Source organism: Plodia interpunctella, chromosome Z (genome assembly GCF_027563975.2).
Source record: "Plodia interpunctella isolate USDA-ARS_2022_Savannah chromosome Z, ilPloInte3.2, whole genome shotgun sequence".
Lineage (NCBI taxonomy): Eukaryota > Metazoa > Arthropoda > Insecta > Lepidoptera > Pyralidae > Plodia > Plodia interpunctella.
The window spans coordinates 6,804,282-6,824,745 of record NC_071324.2 but is presented as its reverse complement, the minus strand read 5'-3'; the positions used below and the strand labels follow the sequence as shown (position 1 = coordinate 6,824,745).

At 34.7% G+C, this 20,464-nt stretch overlaps 1 protein-coding gene across 2 annotated transcripts in view; it reads left to right on the top strand.

Moving 5' to 3' along the window:
* pico overlaps positions 1-20,464 on the top strand; it is a 52,948-nt gene that overhangs the window by 3,037 nt on the left and 29,447 nt on the right. The window contains exons 1-2 of one of the 2 annotated variants that reach the window (XM_053767729.2): positions 4,854-4,875; positions 15,976-16,018. The gene's annotated coding sequence lies outside the window, so the exon portion shown is untranslated. Of the gene's footprint in view, positions 1-4,853; positions 4,876-15,975; positions 16,019-20,464 lie in introns of those variants that run through there. The other variant, XM_053767727.2, reaches the window with a different exon arrangement.

The following is a 20,464-nucleotide window of genomic DNA, read 5'->3' as shown; positions in this document are numbered from 1 at the left end:
TTTACGATCCTTAAGGTTACTGTCGAATTTTTTTGACGGAGTCCACTCTTTTTATTAATTGGCTGATGCGACATTCCTCAAGTCTCGTTTAAAAGTATTTTTTGCATAATTAAGTAATTAATCGGCCTTCTTTTAGAAGCCGCTGCCATGTTTCAACCCACATCAACCAAAAGAATCATACATATATAGTTGTTTGATATATCCATGGAATTAGTAGGTCGAAGTACTTACTAAATCCATGTATATACCTACTTATGCACCCAGTCTGCACATACCATAGATAAAAGAAATTGTATCTATGGTATGTACCATAGACACAATTTCTTTTACCGGATCGGTATGTACCGAAAAATCAGAAAATTTGCATTTTATTTTTATGTACAAATTAGGATGCACGGAAACAGGTAATTTGCGGACCCTGGGCTCCAACGCTCAACGAATGAGAAAGAAATCGTTACTTGACACCAAATGCTTATAATACATTTATCTGCTACAATATAATTTGGAGCCCCTATGTAGTATTGGTGGAGAATTCTAATTAGCGTGATCTACGTTGGGGTTGGTAAATTATTTATCAAAACGGGAATTTATTACTACTGACATTTGGATGAGTCACTACACGTCATATTGTAGGGGTGCACCCGAAAACATCAAGTAAAATAATCGATAGCGTGAGGGCGAAATACATATTATGATAATTTTGCAGACCGTATATTGTACATGGAATTGTTTCTAACTCTATTAGTACAAATTCAAAAGGTTTAATTTAGTAATCAATCATTAATATTACATAATTAACACAAATAATAAATAACGATTTCTGAGGGTCAATCACAAAATTTGTGTTTATGTTCATTTGCAAAACTACTGGATGGATTTTTGTACGATTTTCACCAAAGGATAGACTGATTTCTGAGGAAGGTTTAAGTTTATAATTTATTAACTTTTAACTGAATGAATTCCCAAAATTTCAAGATAAAATAAATGGACGATCATCCTCAACCAAGAATACGGACAATCTCATCCAAGAATAGGTCTGGTCAACAACTAGCTCTGGTTTGCTTTGATTACATTTACGTAAAATGTCCAATATGCGTAATAGAAATCTCGTGTTAAGACGTTCGTTCACCTTTCTGGGGAGATGGACGAGGCGCGGCGGGGTCGAGCGGGGCTGCTGGGCCTTCGTGGCCCATTGTAGGAGCGAGTAGGTGAAATCCAATATGATATTTAGAGAAAATAGATACAGTGTTGTGAATAACACACTTACATAATAAAAACTTAGTACGTAGTAAGTACTAGTAAATTATGTACTTAATCAGTTAATATTTTAAAAAATATCGGATTAAAATATTCTGGATTGAACGAGAATAAATAGAAATAAAAATAAATTTATTAATGTCATACAAATATACACGCAATAAGTAAATGAACAAAAAAGTGCGCATTGCACTTTATTTCTAACATCTAAACACTTTGATCTTTAGAAGTTGGTTAGAAATAAAGAAAAGTATAATTATTTATTTGGCACAGCCATATCATTAATACATATAACATAGCTAAAAAAGGTGGTTTTCAATCACAATAAAATTGCGATGGCAACCACGACTCCGAAGCCGGTTTTCAAATTATCATTTATAGGTAGTCAGTGCAATTTATTCTATGGGTCATTATGAAAGTGTAAGTAGAAAAATGACACACTCATGTGTGAAAAGTATATTTAAACATCAGCCTTTTTCTGTAAAAAAGGCAGTTTGGCTGATAAAATAGATGGGACCGGTTTGGAAAGAAGTCTCAACTAATATATTTTTTACAATATATTTTATTATTTTTATTACATTCAGTGTACTGAGCATACTGTAAAAAAATCGATTAGTGTTTAAAAAACTAGCCTATATTTTCATAACATCGCCGCTCTTCAAATAAATCCGTAAACGATATACGAGCACTCCATTACGACTTAATTGGAAACCAGGAACACAATGCATCGGCCTATTTATGAGCCATCCGATCACGCAGTGAACTCTCCTCCCTCATCCTGAGCTACATGCACGATATTAATTTCTTTGTGGACGTGTAACAGCATTAATCGAAGCATAGTGTTGTTACTAGTTGTTTACTAGCTGCCACTAGAATTCTAAAACCAATGCAGTTTCAATATTTCCAGCAACTTCAAGACCTTCTCAACTTACGTATAGTCGATAAACCTTAAAGGGATTTTTCCTCTAATCTGTTAGGTTTTTGGATTGCTTTCTCTATTTACCCACTTAGGTAAATATTTTTGTATACATTTACGGAATGTCATGTACATTTAAATGTTCCAACCCTTTTGTTATTTACATAGGTATAGGTACAACAAAAGCTCTTCATATAATTTATTTTTTTGGGATTACAGGTACCCTACGTTCATCTCGTATTTGAAACTATGTGTATCTCAAATTTCAATATTGATCGAGTAGATAAAGCGTAGGAGGTAAAAACTTTCGCATTAATAATATTACTTAGGATTACTTAGGTTTAGTATTTTATATAAACCGCAAAATAAAAATTCTGAAAAAGTATTGCATTTGTAATTTGCTATTTCTTGCAAAAATTTAATCTCCATCGCGAATTCTGTATTCTCAAGATCTAACAAGCAAAATTACTTATAGGAGTTTTTAACAGGCTATAATTATGCTGTCAGTTCCAGGGTGTCTTAGGGTTCGGATATCGGCGGCGCGGCGCCTTGCTTATCAACCGACCAACAATAAAAGGTCACCCCTTGACCGGCGCGGGCGATCGCAGTGCGTCTGCGCAAACCGCCGGAAACCGTACATTAACCGTGAGAGACAGTCGTCGACATGATGGATGCCGCATCACTAGGGTTGCTGTAACTACTAGTAACCGCATTAAGGCATGTTTTCTCTTTCGATGCTTAACTCTGGTTCGTTTAACAAATAAGTTATTTTTATGACGCCGTCACGTTGTCATAATACATTACTTACATACAAAACCTGGCGCCTACCGAGACTATAATTGTCAATGTGTCCCTGAGTTCTAAGGCGGAACCACAAGCTAACTGTATGAGACGTTAGGCAAGACAACCCTACGCATCGCTCTAAACACACGAACGGTTAATTTCCGTCGACGCGCTGTCAATGCAAATATAAATCGATTGTACGTACATAATAATCAATAAGTACGTATATTTGTATACCTAACCAATAATGATACCTAGTCAACTTGCTCGACGCTTACCTAACTTTATTATGAAAGATTAAGGATATTCAGTTCAGTAAGGAAACCATGCTCTGTGAAAATTTTCTTACCTAGATATTATTATTATCAACAGTAGAAAAAATCATTACACATAATTGTACTTTAGAAAAATGGTCTTTTTATCTTATGACAGTAAACATTTTAACTTTGTATGTAAAAGACAGATGACGAAGACTGTGTCAGTTCTGCGAAATCCCGTTCCGAGTTTAGAGTGTGCTGTTTGAGATTTTGTTTAGTTTCTATTTATTAATTTAAATATGAAGCTAAATTAAAGTAGTAAGTAAACCAATTTAATAACACATGTACAAACAAAATAACAAAAATAAAGCTATTAATGTAGAAGGACATATTCTTACGTATTATAAAATAAAGTCCTCTGCTGCGTCTGTCTGTCTGTCTGTTCTCGATAAACTCAAAAACGATTTCACGGACTTTCATGTGGTTTTCGCCAATAGATAGTGTGGTTCCTGAGAAAGCTTTAAAATTTATTGTGTTTCTATACCCAGACGAAGCCGGGGCAAGCCGCTATTAAACTATAAAGAAAAAATTTACAGAACACGTAATTTCTGTTACTACATTATTTAAATAGTGCAATACCTATGTATTATTTAATAATTACATACAGTGATATTTGTATTTACATCATAAAAGGCTGATAAAAAAGATATTCTTTCAAAAACCTATCTTTCAGAAAAAAAGGCTTCGCTATCACTACATGGTATAAAATAAAGTCGCTTCCCTCTGTCTGTCTGTATGTATGTTTATCAACGGATTTTGATGCGGGTTTTAATATATATAATACGTACCTAGTGTGATTCCTGGGGAAGGTTTATGTGTATTATTTATTATAGTTTTTGTGTATTATTTATTATAGTTTTACCCGAGCGAAACCGGGACGTGTGGCTAGTATTATTAATGACAAACAATGTATCGAAGTCGTGTTCCCAAAGCGAGTTCAGAATATATTAGCTCGGAAAAAGACTGAGCGTGGTGAATAAATTCACATTAATGTATGTTGCCGGTTGCCATAGACTATTAAATTGATAAAATTATTAACAGAACTGTCGTAGATAGCGCAGTCTGTATTGAATGTGCTATACTGTATTCTAGTTTACTGTGGTAGACCAGAACATTTTCACTTTACACAACCATCGGTCACATAATAAGTTGTGTGTGATACTGACTTTGCTTAACTAGGTATTAATTAAAATATCATGTGAATATAATTAGTTATAGATTTATTATTATATAAGAAATAAATAAGCTATTGGATTGCACTATTCAAACGCGACATACCTATAATTTTCGAACAGGCATAATCGTGTCCATTATTACTAAACAAAAACAATACTCCAAAAATAATGCTCTAATCAAAAACAAAATGAGAGACAGTGATTTTATAAAAGAAAAGTTCAATATTTTCTAGGTCCGTGGCAAACCTTAGTTTTCTATTGTTGATAAATCGTGCGACGGAGGTCGGACACGTGGACACAACAAATATGCTGTGCTGTTATCGTGCCGTACAGAGCCGTGCGCGCCGTTGCCGGAAGACGTTTCCGGCCGCGTCGCGTCGTCGTCGCGCGTGTGACTCATCGCGTACACCGTTACCGAATTAAGTAGGTGTGTATTTTTAATTATTTAAGGAAATGTTTGTCTTTCAACTGCTGCACAATTTATCTAAATTCATTGCAAGTTATTACCACCGCATAAAACCCTAGATATTCTTAACATGTCTTCCATTAGTTGTCCGTACTATAAAATTCTTTACTTCACAATTTTCACCTAAAAATAAATTTCCGATTTCGTGAGTTTCACATTTGCCTGCCTTTTTTTCACATTAAAATTTATTTCATTTTATATATTTTTGTTTTGTAAATGACCAATTACATAAAATTTATTTTAATAATTGACCAAACTGTAGCCTCTATTGTGCATTTTTTTAAAAGTACTTATTTTAAACAATTACGTCTAAGCTTAACTAAAGAGAACCAGATAACAGAGATATGCAAAAAAGCCCCAAAGCGTCGTCGTGGCGGAAATTCCAGGAAGTTGCTTTATTTTTACCGCACACTATTTATAGCCGGCGACTGCGCTTGCTATCCGCCCCGGGCGCAGCTGTGCGCTTCATTTCATGAGTTGGCTTGCAGGACGTGATTTCACTTAATTTTATTCACATAATTAAAATAATAAGTTGTTAAAAAACGTATTTGTCCCATCAGTGACATAATTATTGTAAAATGCAGTTTTGAATTAATTATAATTGAATTGCTATTGCATGCTATTGAAAACTGCTAAATAGGCTTTAAGTGAATAATGTTTTACCTAATCTATTTATGCGAAAAAATATATTAGAATTTCAATTTTATCATTAATATCTTGATAGCCATAGAACAGTGATAACTTTAACACTAAAGTTATTAATATCACAGGTATGGATACCATATTTTATTTTTAAATGAGTTGTCAAAATTAAACCGCGTGTGTCAAAAATTCCACAGCATTTCAAAGCCAATTTAAGATTAGGTAATTTTTCTAAGATTATTATTACAATCTTTGTGAAACTGAAGCAGTATTATCAGTAGCGTTCCTAATTCCAATTAAACAGTGTATCGTTACATAATAGCTATCTGGATGATAAGCCAGTCCCATGATACCAAGGGCGTCGACCGACACACACACAGTGTAGGGAAGCAGTGATTTAAAGTAGGTATAGTATCTATCAGACCATATAAGTTTACGTACGTAATTTATATATATACGTTGGGCACTAGCCACTAAATTAGGTATTCACATGGAATCCTAATTGTAAAATTGATTCCCTAAAAATTGGCAAAGGTTTAAACGACTTAATCTTTAAAATAAAAAAGGTATGACTACATGGATGATAAATTAAATTTCTCGTCACATTTAATCAGACGTTATCATCCAAGCGAAGCTCGGTCACCCGCGATGACCGATAAATACTACCACTCTATCCTTAGTTTATCAATGTAGGTTACGACTTGGTTATTTCTCGGGTGGATAATCCATTTATTCTTACTGTTCCAGTAGGCAACCTCCCTTTTAATTCACACAGGAATTTAGGTTCACATATAAAGTTTCATGAAAAGTTGGACCATTTTAAATTATGTTTTGTAGCTTGATTGAGTAATCGCCCATTACTTAAGTAAGCACTGGAAAGAACGGCAAGCGGATATGTTAGCAGGCTAGGTATTAGACAATAATTACATAACGCCATCACACCGGCTTTGTTTGCTCGTTGACGGCTAACTTATTTAATGAAAATAAAAAGGCGACCCGAGACGCAGGCGCCTGCATTATTATTGCGCAACAGTTCACGTCTTAATGACTGCCCAACTGTGGAGCATCTTGTATTATCAGAATTGGATTAGGCTGAAGACACCCGCCTGGCCTATTAGTGAATGTACGGATCAAATGATGAAAAGACATCTAAATAGGTTCGCATCGACATCCGTATTCAGTTCCGATCCTAAAAGATCCGACCTCAAGTGAGAAATACATCCCATAAAACTTTGAAGAAGAAACAAATAGGTTAATGCTGATGAAACCTAGTAAACAACATGATGACCTTGCAAGTTAATACAATTAGAAAAGACAATCTGCAAACTAAAATTATAAGGAAATAATCTTGAAACCATACAAACTGCTTGGCAAAAACCATAATGGAAAATACCCAAACTGAGTAGGCTGAAGTAAAAAATCTTGTGGCATTTTTTATTTTAGTCTATAAGTAGTTCGTTCAATAGTGCATTCAATAGTAAACTAAATTATGTATTAAGTATTATAATGCCTGTAAAGTAAATTAGGTTGTGACAAAGGTCACATAGCGACTATGCCACAACAACTCTCAACTCACGTTTGAAAAATTGACAAGAAAAAATAAACCAGTTACTGAAAACGAAACGGTTATAACAATTGATTTTCATTTATATTATGTTTGTCCAAACTGTCAAAGGCAATCAAAACCACAAATGCATGCGACCGCAAGCCTGCGGGGATTGTTTTGAGCGAAGCGGACGAAGCATCGACCACACGACGAAAAGTTTCATTTCACTCTGACAGGCTTTTAACCATATTCGTACGGTCCGAGAAGCATTTTCAGTTTCAGATTTGGACGTTCAAAACTGGAAAATCTCACCATCTCGCTCGCAACTACGGGTAAGGGGTAGGGACTAGCCGAGAGGACTCTTTACCAGAGATTCACGGGGTTTTTTCGCAACTTTCATTATATTTTTTTTACAAAGCTACGAATAAACGTGTTCGTAGATACAAAGTCAACATTCTTTATTCAACTTACAAATTACTTAAATCAATTATCAGTCAAAAAATCAGTTAAAAGTAAATATACTGCATATTTTCAAAGCGCAGGTGAAGAAAACACAGCGCGGCGCGGCGCCACAAACTTCACTGCAGTCTTTTATTCAAACAGATGCATCTATAGATGTATCTGGAAAATATATACGGCGATTTGGGCTACATAATCGAAGACCACAGGTTCACAGATTTTTCGTAAGCACATTATTCTCATATTCCAATGGCAGCGCCGCGTGGGTGGACTGGCCTGCATGCTGGAGGCACGACCGAATGCATTATAAGATTCCAACTCAAAATAACTTCTGTGGTCTGAAATCTGTACTCTCTTTTTTTACGTGTAAAATATTGATTAGAATTATGCGTAGTTGGCATTGTTACAGTCGTTCCGAGGGCAACAGCAATGTAGAAACAAGCTTAGTTATCTTAATAGATAGGCAAAAGTTAATATGAATAGTTACAACGTAAAGATATGTAGGTGTAGTCACATCGCGTATGCAACTCTGTACAAATTGTGCGGCGTCACGTTCCTATGAAAGTAATCTCGACATCAGCGACGAGCGAGGTTGCAATCCTGCCTTATCGAGATCAGCTACGTCGCTCGCGTGAAATGATCCGACTTTGCTCGTTATAGTCTTCCCATTACCTATACATAAGGCTTTAACAAACACAGTGACCTCCTTTCCAACATTTTTTAAATTCGGAATAGTATCCTATTAGTTTGCCATTTTTTGCACATGTTAAGATTGGTAGATACATCGAAACTTTCTTAAATTGCGTTTAATATGAACTTTTCAATGTTCATCAACTGTTGATATAACATGAACCCTAATATCCTTTTATGATCATGATTTTTAATTCTAGCCAATCCCATGGGCTTATTGAGCCAAAGCACTGAGTTCTCCGAGATTATTATCATCAATGCGTGTGGTCGACCATACTGTAAAATACATTCATATCTATCAGGCGACGACGTAGTGCTACCTGGAGACTACCACCCCATATATGGGGAATGTCACATAACATTCGCCATATTTGGTCCAGCTTACTTAGATAATACGGCATGATCGTTATTTATCTTAATGTTTAGATGTTCTATCTTACATCCAGCGCTGCTGAAGGAGTTGTGTTAGACTCTGTTGGATTTATGGGATAAAATTATCCGAATCGTAAAATTATGACTGACATCGCTCTGAATGCCATAATTTTACGATCTATACATACATTGAACTTTGTACTTACTCAGCTTCTCCAGACTGCACAAAATACGTGTAATACTCACCACTAGAATCTACACTCTTAATTGATTTGGTACGGCCGCGATTTCCTTTTCTGGGTCGCTTTATGGCGGTGTAGATGGCAACACCGATACGGCGATCATTTGAGACGCTATTCACGGGAATGCTGTCATTTAAAAAGGGTTTACGAACTATGTTTATGTACGGAGAATATCTTGCGACTATGACTTTATTAGCACCATTCTAAAAAACTTAAAATGTTGTCGTGACTTAAATATGAATAGTCAACATGCAGTGTTTGTTAACTGATTTAAATATGATAATGATGAGATCTGTTGATGATAAGTAACTACGTAATTTAGTAAATATAAAAACTGAAAAGCGGGGCAACAACGAGAAGGAATTGCAACATTTTACATGTGTTTCAAATAATAATATTTTACGAGTAGTTCGGGATATGATGTCACATATAAATCCCGTCTCCAGAATAACGAGCAGAGTTAATAACTGCGTGTGATGCAAACCACGCGCTGCGCCCGCGCCTGTCAGGGACTTCCTTCCGGCGGTTTTGCCTCCTAACAATTGTACAAGACGTGCTGTGACTTCAAAAGATAGCATTTGACTGCGGCTTAAGTTGCCACGCCCGGGACTCATTTACAAGATGGATTTGCAAACACATTATCCTGTTTAATTGCAATTAAAATCATCGTCCAGAATAAAACCGGGTACGTGCTCCGTTGAGCTGGAGAAGTAATTGGTGATTTTTGTTTCAACAAGCATGAAACCAAGGTATTTCATCTCAAAGTACAAGCTCGTCGACCATGGTGAATTCAAGGTAAAATACTCAAAGCTCCCAAAAAAATTTATCAATACGTTAATTCGCGACCCTAATCATCTGATTTCGCCTTAAGTATATTCTAGCATAATACTTTCTTCCCGTTCACAAGACATGCGTGACACAAAATGTACGCCACCGTTGAGTTTTAGAACAATGAATAAAACATAATGTTTAGAATGGCAAATGAGACCACCTGACCGAGATTGCTGCGTTTGCACGTCTCATTATACTGCAACTGGGCGCCATGTCTGAGCTCGATGGTTCTAAATAAAATCATTTTCAAGTTGTTTTCTATATTATACAAATATGATAAATATATTGGTTACCCATTGGGCTCAACTGCTTGCTATAAAGTTTTCAGAACTGTATTCATATTGACAAAGATAAGCTGTGACACCTACACTATTTGTCTACAAGTGCACAAAATATAGTTACTAATATTATAAATACGATAGTTCGTGAGGATGTAGTGTGTATGTTTGCTACTCTTTTACAGATTGTTACGAAATTGGGTCCACGGTAGAATAACCTGGAAAAAAACATAGGTAAGAAGGTAGGTACTTTTTATCCCGAATTCCTGCGGGAGTGAAGCCCCGGCGCACAGCTAGTTTTAAGTATGTAAAATAAACCTAAGAACGATTACCTTTTATGAATAAGAGGTAGGTATTATATTCATTGACAATGGTGCACTCAATTGATTCTCTGGGACTAATATCTGGTACAAGGCCGAGATATCAAACTATGTCCGCTTTAATTACACAGAGCTTCATCACATGCATTAATTGTCATAAACAGTTTCTTGCGACCAAAGAAGTCATAACGCGATGATGCAATATTGCCAGGAATATGATAACAACTACCATAATTATTAGAATTCAGAAGTCTTTAAATCTAGAACGCTAGGTAGTATTGCGATATTACGGTACAATAGGAATTATGCCAGCCATGCCAGAGCCTGCAATTAAAAAGTGATCACGGATTTTCATTGGAAAATCCTATAGCTGTTTCCATCCTCTATAACTTCGAAGTTATGGAAATTCTTGCCTGATAAGTTCATAACTTCCTTGGGAATTTTCTCTAGTTAGAGAAGATTTTAGTCAAGTTTTTTATACTTAGTTAAGTATGTCAAAAATACAAAAATTTTAAACATTTATCCAAAAGGAGTAAACATTCATAAATCAGCCATATACAGCACTTGAATACCTCTGGGTGTAGTCTGAGAATTGTTTTGAGCCTGAGATCCCAAATAACAAGTGAACTTATTATCTTGTTGTCCATGAGTAGATATCATTTTGTATTATTCCTTTGAAGAGGTTATCATATTTATTCAATTAAACTTGACGCGAAGGAGACATTTTTATTATTGACGATAATTAGTTGTTTGCTTTTAATACTGTGAGTTTCTTTTCAGTGATTCATATTAGACACAATCTCTTTTTACGGAATCTCTCCCACATTTTTAGGAAAACGAAACGAACTAAGTATTATACTCGTAGAAAAACACACAGATATAAAAATATTACCTACGTGAAAAACACTATAAAATTTGAAATGTGTGGTATAGCAGCCAATAGGTATGACAATATCGCTGCGTGAACAATCATATAATAACAACGATTCTCATGACGCGATGTATTGACAAAACAATGCTTCCTATATCTACCTACTGATACATGTTGCCACAAAATGTTTGTCAATTTATGCTCATCATTTCAAGAATCATGAAAGACGGCTGTCTCTTTATTTTATTTAATCTACCAAATATAACCTCGTTAATATTTAATATATTTCTTTAAAATAATATATTGTTTGTAGTAGAATAACGTAATTATAATGTACTAAGTGAAATTTAATTACAATAAATATTGCATGCAGTAGGTACCTATATTACATAGATGTATAATATATATTAAATGTTTAATTCTATCGCTTGTAATATTTGACTTAGTACTTATTAATTCGAGATAACTCGATGACATAGTCCACTAAAGACTGATAAAACATGCTAGGTATAACATTAATTATATAGAATAGATTACTATTTGGTAGAAAGGCTAGGCTTGTATGTATTGGATAATAGTGTCATAGATCGTTTACTAAACATAAATTCGAACGAACTTGTTACATTCGACTGTTATAACGAACTGTTACTTAAATAGACTGAGAATAGTTGGCTTTAAAACATTTCTTAGTTGGAAACTGGAGTCGTCCTCTATACTCATCTGATCCTGGATAAGTGAGAGAACGACACAAATGGTATCCAAGGCCCCAGCAGCACGTTGTTTTCCATAGATTTTGATATTGACGTGCGTGTGTTATGTGAAAATAATGATCTATTAATTTTTCGTGTAAATTTTGACGTTGTTGATTTTATACGTTCTCGTAAACATTCGTGCTGACCCCACCGTTTATTTAACTTATCAGTTGCGATATCTAGTGTGTCGGCGATGTCGTGAAAAACAAATAAAGGTGTGGAAAGAATGTATACCTATATATACATATATAATCGTTGTTTATTATTATGCATGGTGTATGTAGATATATGACTATACAATGCGTTCTCACTACATGTGCTACGTGACTCGCCGTCGGTTCCCTTTTCCACGTAGTTTTGATATTTTATTTTACACAGAAATAACAAGTTTTTTCACGATCATGAATACGTATTTGATACCGTGCGTATTTCGTAAAGGTGATTGTCGTCTATTTTCTATATTATGGACGTACTAATAAATAAGGGTGTCTGTCAAATTTGACGTTGAATTTAACATAAGCCCCGCGTCGCCTGCTTTTAGACAAAACAACGTACTTGTTTTGCGTTTTTGCGCACGTTGAAGTCTACCATCAAGTTCACCGTGCAACCCGCCCCAAGACCGTCAATACATACCTATCTACTTATTGACAGTGTCAAAATTAAAAATTCATAATTCAAAATTCAAAATTATTTATTCAATTTAGGATGATATACATCACTTATTGACGTCAAAAAAAATACTTAAACTAAGTCTACTGCCGGCTTCCAAAGCACAGGTGAAGAAGCGGCGCAACAAACTTCACCGCAGCCTTTTCTCCAAGAACTTCAATTAACAAATATAGGTCTTATACATATATAAAAAATTAGGAGGACGAACTTACATCATTATTAAAAATGTCAAAATTTGAATGAATAATCGAAATGTCTAAATTGTAATTGACGAGGAAGATTTAGCAATATTTTTATATATTTTTCTTATTCTTTATTTAGCTCTGTGTCTATTATGTTCTGAAGTAAGAACACGGGTTTTAGTAGAATTACATTGATATTGAAATACTTAATAACAAAGTATTAATGTTATGTCTGTATCAGAATGATCTTGTTTATCTTGTGAATCGAGAGGGCAATAATCTGGGACAAAGAATTTGATAAATGGAATTTTGCCCATGTACAAATATGTGCATGAATTTTTACCTTACAATATAATTTATATTTATAGTTTTTATACCAATCCAAACTATATAAATGCGAAACTAAGTATGTAAACTAAGTATATAAGTATGTAAGTAGAATAGTTTTATTCTACGCCGACCAAATCGCAGTTAAAATCGCTTACATATATATATAAGTAGTAAGTAGATAATATTCAATCATTGGGCAAAGTGAGTTGATATGTACTTGGTTGCTAGTAACAGTGGGCGGAGACGGGCGAGAGGTAGGCTATCCTACGCATTTCCCGATCTCGTAAGCGCCCATAAATTTACATTTTATAAAATACTAGCTTTTGCCAGCGTTACCGGAATGAAGAATAGTAGGTATATGTCCTTCTCCATACTTTTAACAATATAGGTATATGATAAATTTAAAGATTGGTTGAGTATAATTGGTTATAATATTAGTTAGGATGTCTTAATAGTGAGACCATGTTAGTTTGTTACCACAAAGCCTTGCTTGCCCTCTTACCTTAGATACATTTTTGTACTCTGACGTTGCACTGTAGTACCCAGTATAAAGAATACATAAGGTATTGAATATGCTACTGGCCTTAGAAATTTAATTGTTCAATTCAATTATGCAACAACATTTCATAAGCTTTTATAGACATTTGGTTACCGTACAATTTCAGGGTGAACTGAATATAGACCTCGTGAAATATTAGTAAATCTTTAAACTATATTCGATTTTGAAACTATCGCTGGGTCTGCTTAGTGGGCTCTTGAAGACGAAGTGCTTTGGACTTGGTCCTTTCATCGGATATTTTAATATCCTTTTCATAGGCTTTTTTAAATTAAAATTATTTATTATATATAGTATGATAAACCTCACTTATTGACGTCAAAAAATTACTACGACTTCCAAAGCGCAGGTGAAAAAGAAGCGGCGCAACACCACGGCCCTTATACATATATATTGAAAATTAAGACGAATTCAAATAATTATTTTAAAATGTCAAAATTTCAATAAATAAGTAAAAAATGGATAATAATATCAATAAAATTATTGAAAATTGTGTATATACAACTAAATGTCTAAAACGTCCATCATGTATTAAATCAATTACGATACTGCTCCATGTTTAGGCCAAACATTCTTGTCGTTTACATGATCTTCAGATTTGTGAATGTGTTTTTACAAAGTACTTCTTTTATATAGTTCTTAATTATTTTATTAAGAATCCATAATTTAACCAATTTATTATTAAAGGAAATAGGTACAGTTCCCAACAAAAACGTTCTAACTTTTGCCAGTCTATGACAGACAATTTATCTTTATTACGTAAGGCTCTATACTGGTAGAGCCGCCATTAAGTCAAAGAGAGCCAGAGAGGTATTTCAATAAGTTTAAATTTCGGACATACGTAATGTTGTCAAATATGTATTGAGAGGGCTGATAATTAACAGGCGGCTGAAACTGTAAAGGAAAATATTTTACATTATATTGATTGCGTTTGGATGTGAGCTATTTCGAAGAATTAGTATATGATGTCAAGTTCGGTTACCTCTTGCCCCGGTGATCGGCCGTGACATACCGCCGTGGCGCCATTGTTGTCGTGCGCCCACGCATCGCGCTCGTCTCAGAGCTTGGCTTTGGAAAAGTGCACCCACATTTACTCGCTAATATCGATATATTTCTGTTAATGTCAATGAGACTACATAAGGAATATTTATTTTTTATTGATTTATTAGGCAAATCAACAATATAAATATATAACATTACAGAAAATATGGTAAGAGTTTAATTCTAATGATTACGTTAAAAAGTATGTATGGTACACAATAATATTATTACCTTTGAATAGGAATTTTGGTACATAGTTTTAATAAATGCTTAAAACCGCTGTTATATTAAATACCTAATAGTTTTCGATAAGAATATACATGTAAGTATTGTATATATTATAAAGTAAATAATGCAAATGGTTTCACATATCTACAATTTTCACCTGGTATAGAGACAACTTAAATTAGGAAGACCAATCGATTTTATCCAGAATACGAAAATTTCCAGCTTCCAATTGTATTTCTACTCTTACTGATTTTCAATAAATTTTACATAATAAATATTTTCCAATATTACTACAATAATATTGTGCACAGAATGCCGACATTGTATCGCAACCCGCGGTCCGTAAGGTGCGCGGGCGCAAAGTGTAGGTATGGCATTTCCGTTTTAGCAATCAAGTCAAACTTGAAAATGTATAGTAGGCACAATCATTAAATGAAATAAAATATTTTTTTTTTTTTTAAGATAATATAAAGAACAATAAATTATAAAATCACATAGGTACATATCAAAGGCAAGAGGCGTTATTTTCTACAATTAGATTTAAAATACACATTATATTCTTTGCTCACATACTGCAAAATAAATCCTTATGATGTGCACACAATCAATCCTCTACATAAGGTAATACCGGCTTCCTTAACCAGACATTATAATGCAGCCATCGATAAATCTATACCAAATAAGACTAGTACAGTGCGCCTATCCTATTCCTGTCCTATTGATGAAGTATTCAATAAAGACAAAAACATCTATAAATACTTGTACTACAGAAACTGGAATCCTGTATAGAAACGAGCAAAAGATGAACTTCGTATGCTTTGTATATGAACAAATAGATTTTTTTTGCAAAGGACAAAAAATATACATAATGCCTACCACTACGTCATAAACTCACTCGAGGGAATAAATAAATACCGTCTACTTATACTATAAGTACCTTTAGTTCCTTAAAAGTTCCTTTAAAATATTTGGACTGTTTTTGTCCTCTGTGGATAGTGAGGATTTTTATGGACAAAGTTTAATTCCACTAACCCTACCTCCTTTATTTTCAGATAAAAGTATCATGCAGGACCGTTAGACGTCTCGTCGTGGCGGGTAAGCTACTAATTGTTTTACAGGGTTGCAATTTACATACATTTTCTATTGTTTTCTTTTTGTTTGTAAAGTTTATTATTTTAGACCAGTGGCTATAACTGTTATAGCTATACTTATATGTACTGTTATTTTTATACTTAGTTTATGCTTGCTGGCACTGGCATAAAGTGTGCAAATGCAACGATGCGTGCTTGTGGGTAGAAGGGCAGACCCATCACAAACCTTCGCAGCTTACGCACTATTGAGCAATTAAACTCTAGTGCGCTGAATCCAGGCATTCGGACAACTTCGTATGCTAAACGTCTAACTTGTACACGTCCACACTGGTCATACGTGAATGTCTCTCGAACACTATCGAATTTGTACACAACACATTCACTCAGGCGAGTAATTCTGGGCTTCGAGTATTTAGTTTCCCATTGATAACATTTTCAAATAAATTGTGATGCGTCTGTTTGATATCTACTTATTGTTCTCATGGGTAGTACCTACCTATGTGTAATTATATATCATTGATTGTACTAGTAACTAGATACGCACAAAACTCACATCTAATTAAAGAAGAGTTTACGCCCAGGATTTTTCCAATTTATATTTCCCTTAGTCATGCCGCAAACCATTTATTTATTAGTTGGGTTACCGAACCCTTTCTTCATTCGTAGGGTAGAAATAATACTATAGTATACTATGATGTGGTCGCCAAAGGAATGTTATGTTTAAGTTAAGTACTACCATAATATATTCGTTAAATAAAACTACGTTAAAAACGACATTAGGAAGTTTGGTATGAAATAACAAAGAAAATTAAGTTTCTTTACAATCCGCTGTTGCAAAGTTTTCGTTTCAGAACTGTTAAGGTGCATTTTCACCACGCGAGCGAATGCTCATTCAGTCCACATTTTCGCTGTTTAAGTGTCCAACTTATGGCTGGAGTCGCTTGGTCAGAGCCCGTGGCACGCATGGTGGACCACCAATGTGAGGATACAATGAGCATTCGTTGAGAGTAAATCAGCGTTAAAATATGTAGAACGAGGCAATGAGAAACCGGTCCGCGTCATCAATTAGTTAAAACAATATTCACGGGTAATCGAGTTACATAAACAACTAGGACGGTGTGTGCTCAAGGTTTTACTCGGTTTTCTTGCACTCATTTATTTCTTCTCGAGAAGACAAAGATTGAAAAATTAGCATAGTCATTACCATGCATTTCTATTTTCTACACGTTTATCATACATCACATTGATATGTTATTCCGTATTGTGTACTTAACTGTGATCGGTCATTTGCATGTCGGTAACGGCACTTCGCCCTTTTTGGGCTTGTGGTTATAACTGCCCATTCGATTGGCAACTCTTAGATTCCACAGACCATACCAGTCTGTACATGTGACCTTTTGATTCAATGATGATTTTAATTTCCCTTTTTAGGCACAGATATAAGCATTGTTAGCATCTTTAAGGCAACAATTTTGATACGTTGTACCTATTGGAACTTTCCGATTTATCAATAGAAATTTGCTGGCTAGGACTCGATTGTGATCTTAGCATTACCACAAAAATTTTAATGTAAAGAAATACTACTAGCAGCCCGTCTCGGCTTCGCTTAGATAAAAAAAAATTAAAACTTTTTGTCCATCTCTGTGTCAAATTTCATCAAAACCGTTCCAATACTTCTTAAGTTTATACATTATAAACAAAAATACAAATAAGTATCTCTTTATAATATTATTATGGATTAAATTCATCTGGGTCAATTTGTAGAATTTCTTCTTTTAAGGTATGCCTGAGAGAAGTGTAAACCTACTTTTTACCGATATATCTCTACGAACCACCTTTTGATCCATCTTCTTTTCCTGCATGGGAAGCAATGCTGAGTCAAATCCTGAATGTCTCTCAAGTTGGGACTTGATTTTTGATTTCCGTATTTTCAGAATACTACTGAACATACGGAAATCAGTGATTTATGCCGTCAAACAATTTGGCTCGTTATGCAAACAGAGGGGAGAAACTGTTTCAGTGAGAGCTTGCCATCCGGTCTAAATATAAACGGGCGGAGACAGCTGGCGGGGCAGTGGGGAAGGGGGGGGGCGGTGCACAAGCAGGACATCGACCCGGGAACCCAGACCTTGCGCGCAGCCGGAAGGAACAGCAAATCCAATTTGCACCATTCTTCGATATGTCATATCGAAATCGCATCCACTGACACTTACCTGATAAATAATCCTATCAAAGCAGGACATCCTCGATGGCCTCAGATAAACCTGCAACTAACAACACGAAAATGAGCTATACTCGTATACCTAGTAAATCTGATCTGAGATAAAACCTGACATATAGGCCAAGGGTTATTTACATCATGAATGTATCATTCGAGATGTAAAATTGCTAAAACAGACTGTGACAATGGCTTATATTCTCAGTCCAACAAAATCCCTTTGCAGGTCAATAGCACCGTTAGTTGAAGGTCTTGGCCGTCACCCGGGCGGCATAAGTGCACGAGTTTCCTCCTACCGCCTCACACCACGACCCGCCTCACCCTTTCCATACACCAATAAATAACATTCCACTCTCCGCTGACTTTAAAAGCAAACAATATTAATTAATCGATTCATCCACAGATTCATCAATATACCGCACTAGAAACATTTATTTATATTTATTTTTATTTATGATTGTAAGTATTACTAGATATACTTAGATTGGATATATCTCGGGACTTTACTCGTAGGGAATATGAAGATAAAATTTTTATCATAAATTTCGTCGAAATTAATATGTTATAACGTTTTCGTATGCCTAAAACAAATTAGCTTTCAGCTGTCGGTCTCTCCTTGTGTATGCTTAGGTCTTTAAAACTACTTATTGCGGCTTTTTTAATACATAGTTTTATGTATATGTATATAGAATGATTCCTGAAGATTTCCGGGGTGTAAAGTTTATTATGGTTTTATCAGATTAAGGCCTGGACGAACCTCTAGATGGTATACCTTCTAGAGGTCCCGGACTCAAAGATAGATATTATAGACATAGATAATAATACATTTAAATATATTTCCCCTAGCTTCGTGCCTGGTGGCAATTGCGATAAATACTCGTCACTCCTCAATTCAATTCAACTAAAATTCGGGGATTTCGTGAACTGCTGCCATTTTAGAGTCAGTTTTTTAAAATAAAATGTTGGTATTATGTTGCATGTTTTAAAAAGATAGATACGTGTGGTATTGTACCATACAGTGAGTGGTACGGTACAGTCAGCAGCAGCAAGCAAAGCAAGGACTGCACATAGCGCACATTTCTTATAGTAATCATTGCACATGCGTTTCCTGCATGGATCATACAATAATCATTTATAACATTGATGTTATGTTCTGATATCAAACCGTAGGCATTATTTAATTCTATAGCATATTACAATAGGTATAGCATGATGAGATTGAGTTGGTGTTGAATTTATTAAAATGTAACCTTGACATAACAAAGGAACTCGAATAAATAATTATGAAACATCAAAAAAATCCGTTTCGTGTAAAATATAAAACTGCAATACGATCAAAGTGGGAAATGGTCGGTCAAATGGAGATATTCAGCTGGGTCTCGAGAAACCCTTTGTGTGGAAATCCGATAGGTTACTCCAGGGCGACCCTCGTGACCGAACGACGTAAAATCAAAACTATATTTTATTGCACTTTTAAAAGCGTATCGTAACCATAGCCAATTTATCGACTCATGGAATTTCTGCATAAAAGCTAGAAACTAGATTATGGGTATTCGAAATCAAATTGGAAGGCATACAGTAATACTTTTATTTTAAACATTTTTATGAACGCAATAAACTCAACTGGACGAATTTGTGTACGCGGTTTTCACCGACAGTGTGATTCATGGGGAAGAAGTATAATTTGATTTTACTCTAGCGAAGCCGAGTTGAACCGCTAGTAGCTTGTAACTAGCAAAAAGTAATAAGCGCAATGATCAAAAATCATATCAATTAAGATTTTTTCAAATCAGAGTTCTAAGAAACCATCATAATCTGCATTTCCATAAAAATAAATACAAACTCCGCAGCTTCACTTTACTATTATACTTGTATATATAATTTATTATGAAAACTTTTATATCAACAATCACATTTGTCAGTGCTAAAGGTCTTATCAAAATAAAATCAAACTATCGATTAATAATTCAGCAAGTCAAATCTGATTCATTTGTCCGTGAGACGAAAACACAAAATATATACACGTCACAAATGTTGGAGTCAAAAAGACAAAAATATTATATGTTTATTATAGAAATTTTAAAATTAATCGATATATTAAAGTGACATTTTATTATCGTGTTTCATTATATGAATGTATTTATACATTTTATTTTATACATAGGCAACCACGCTAATGCTAATGTGATCCGAACACATTTCGAGGTGTTAAAATGTGACATGGAAAAGCAA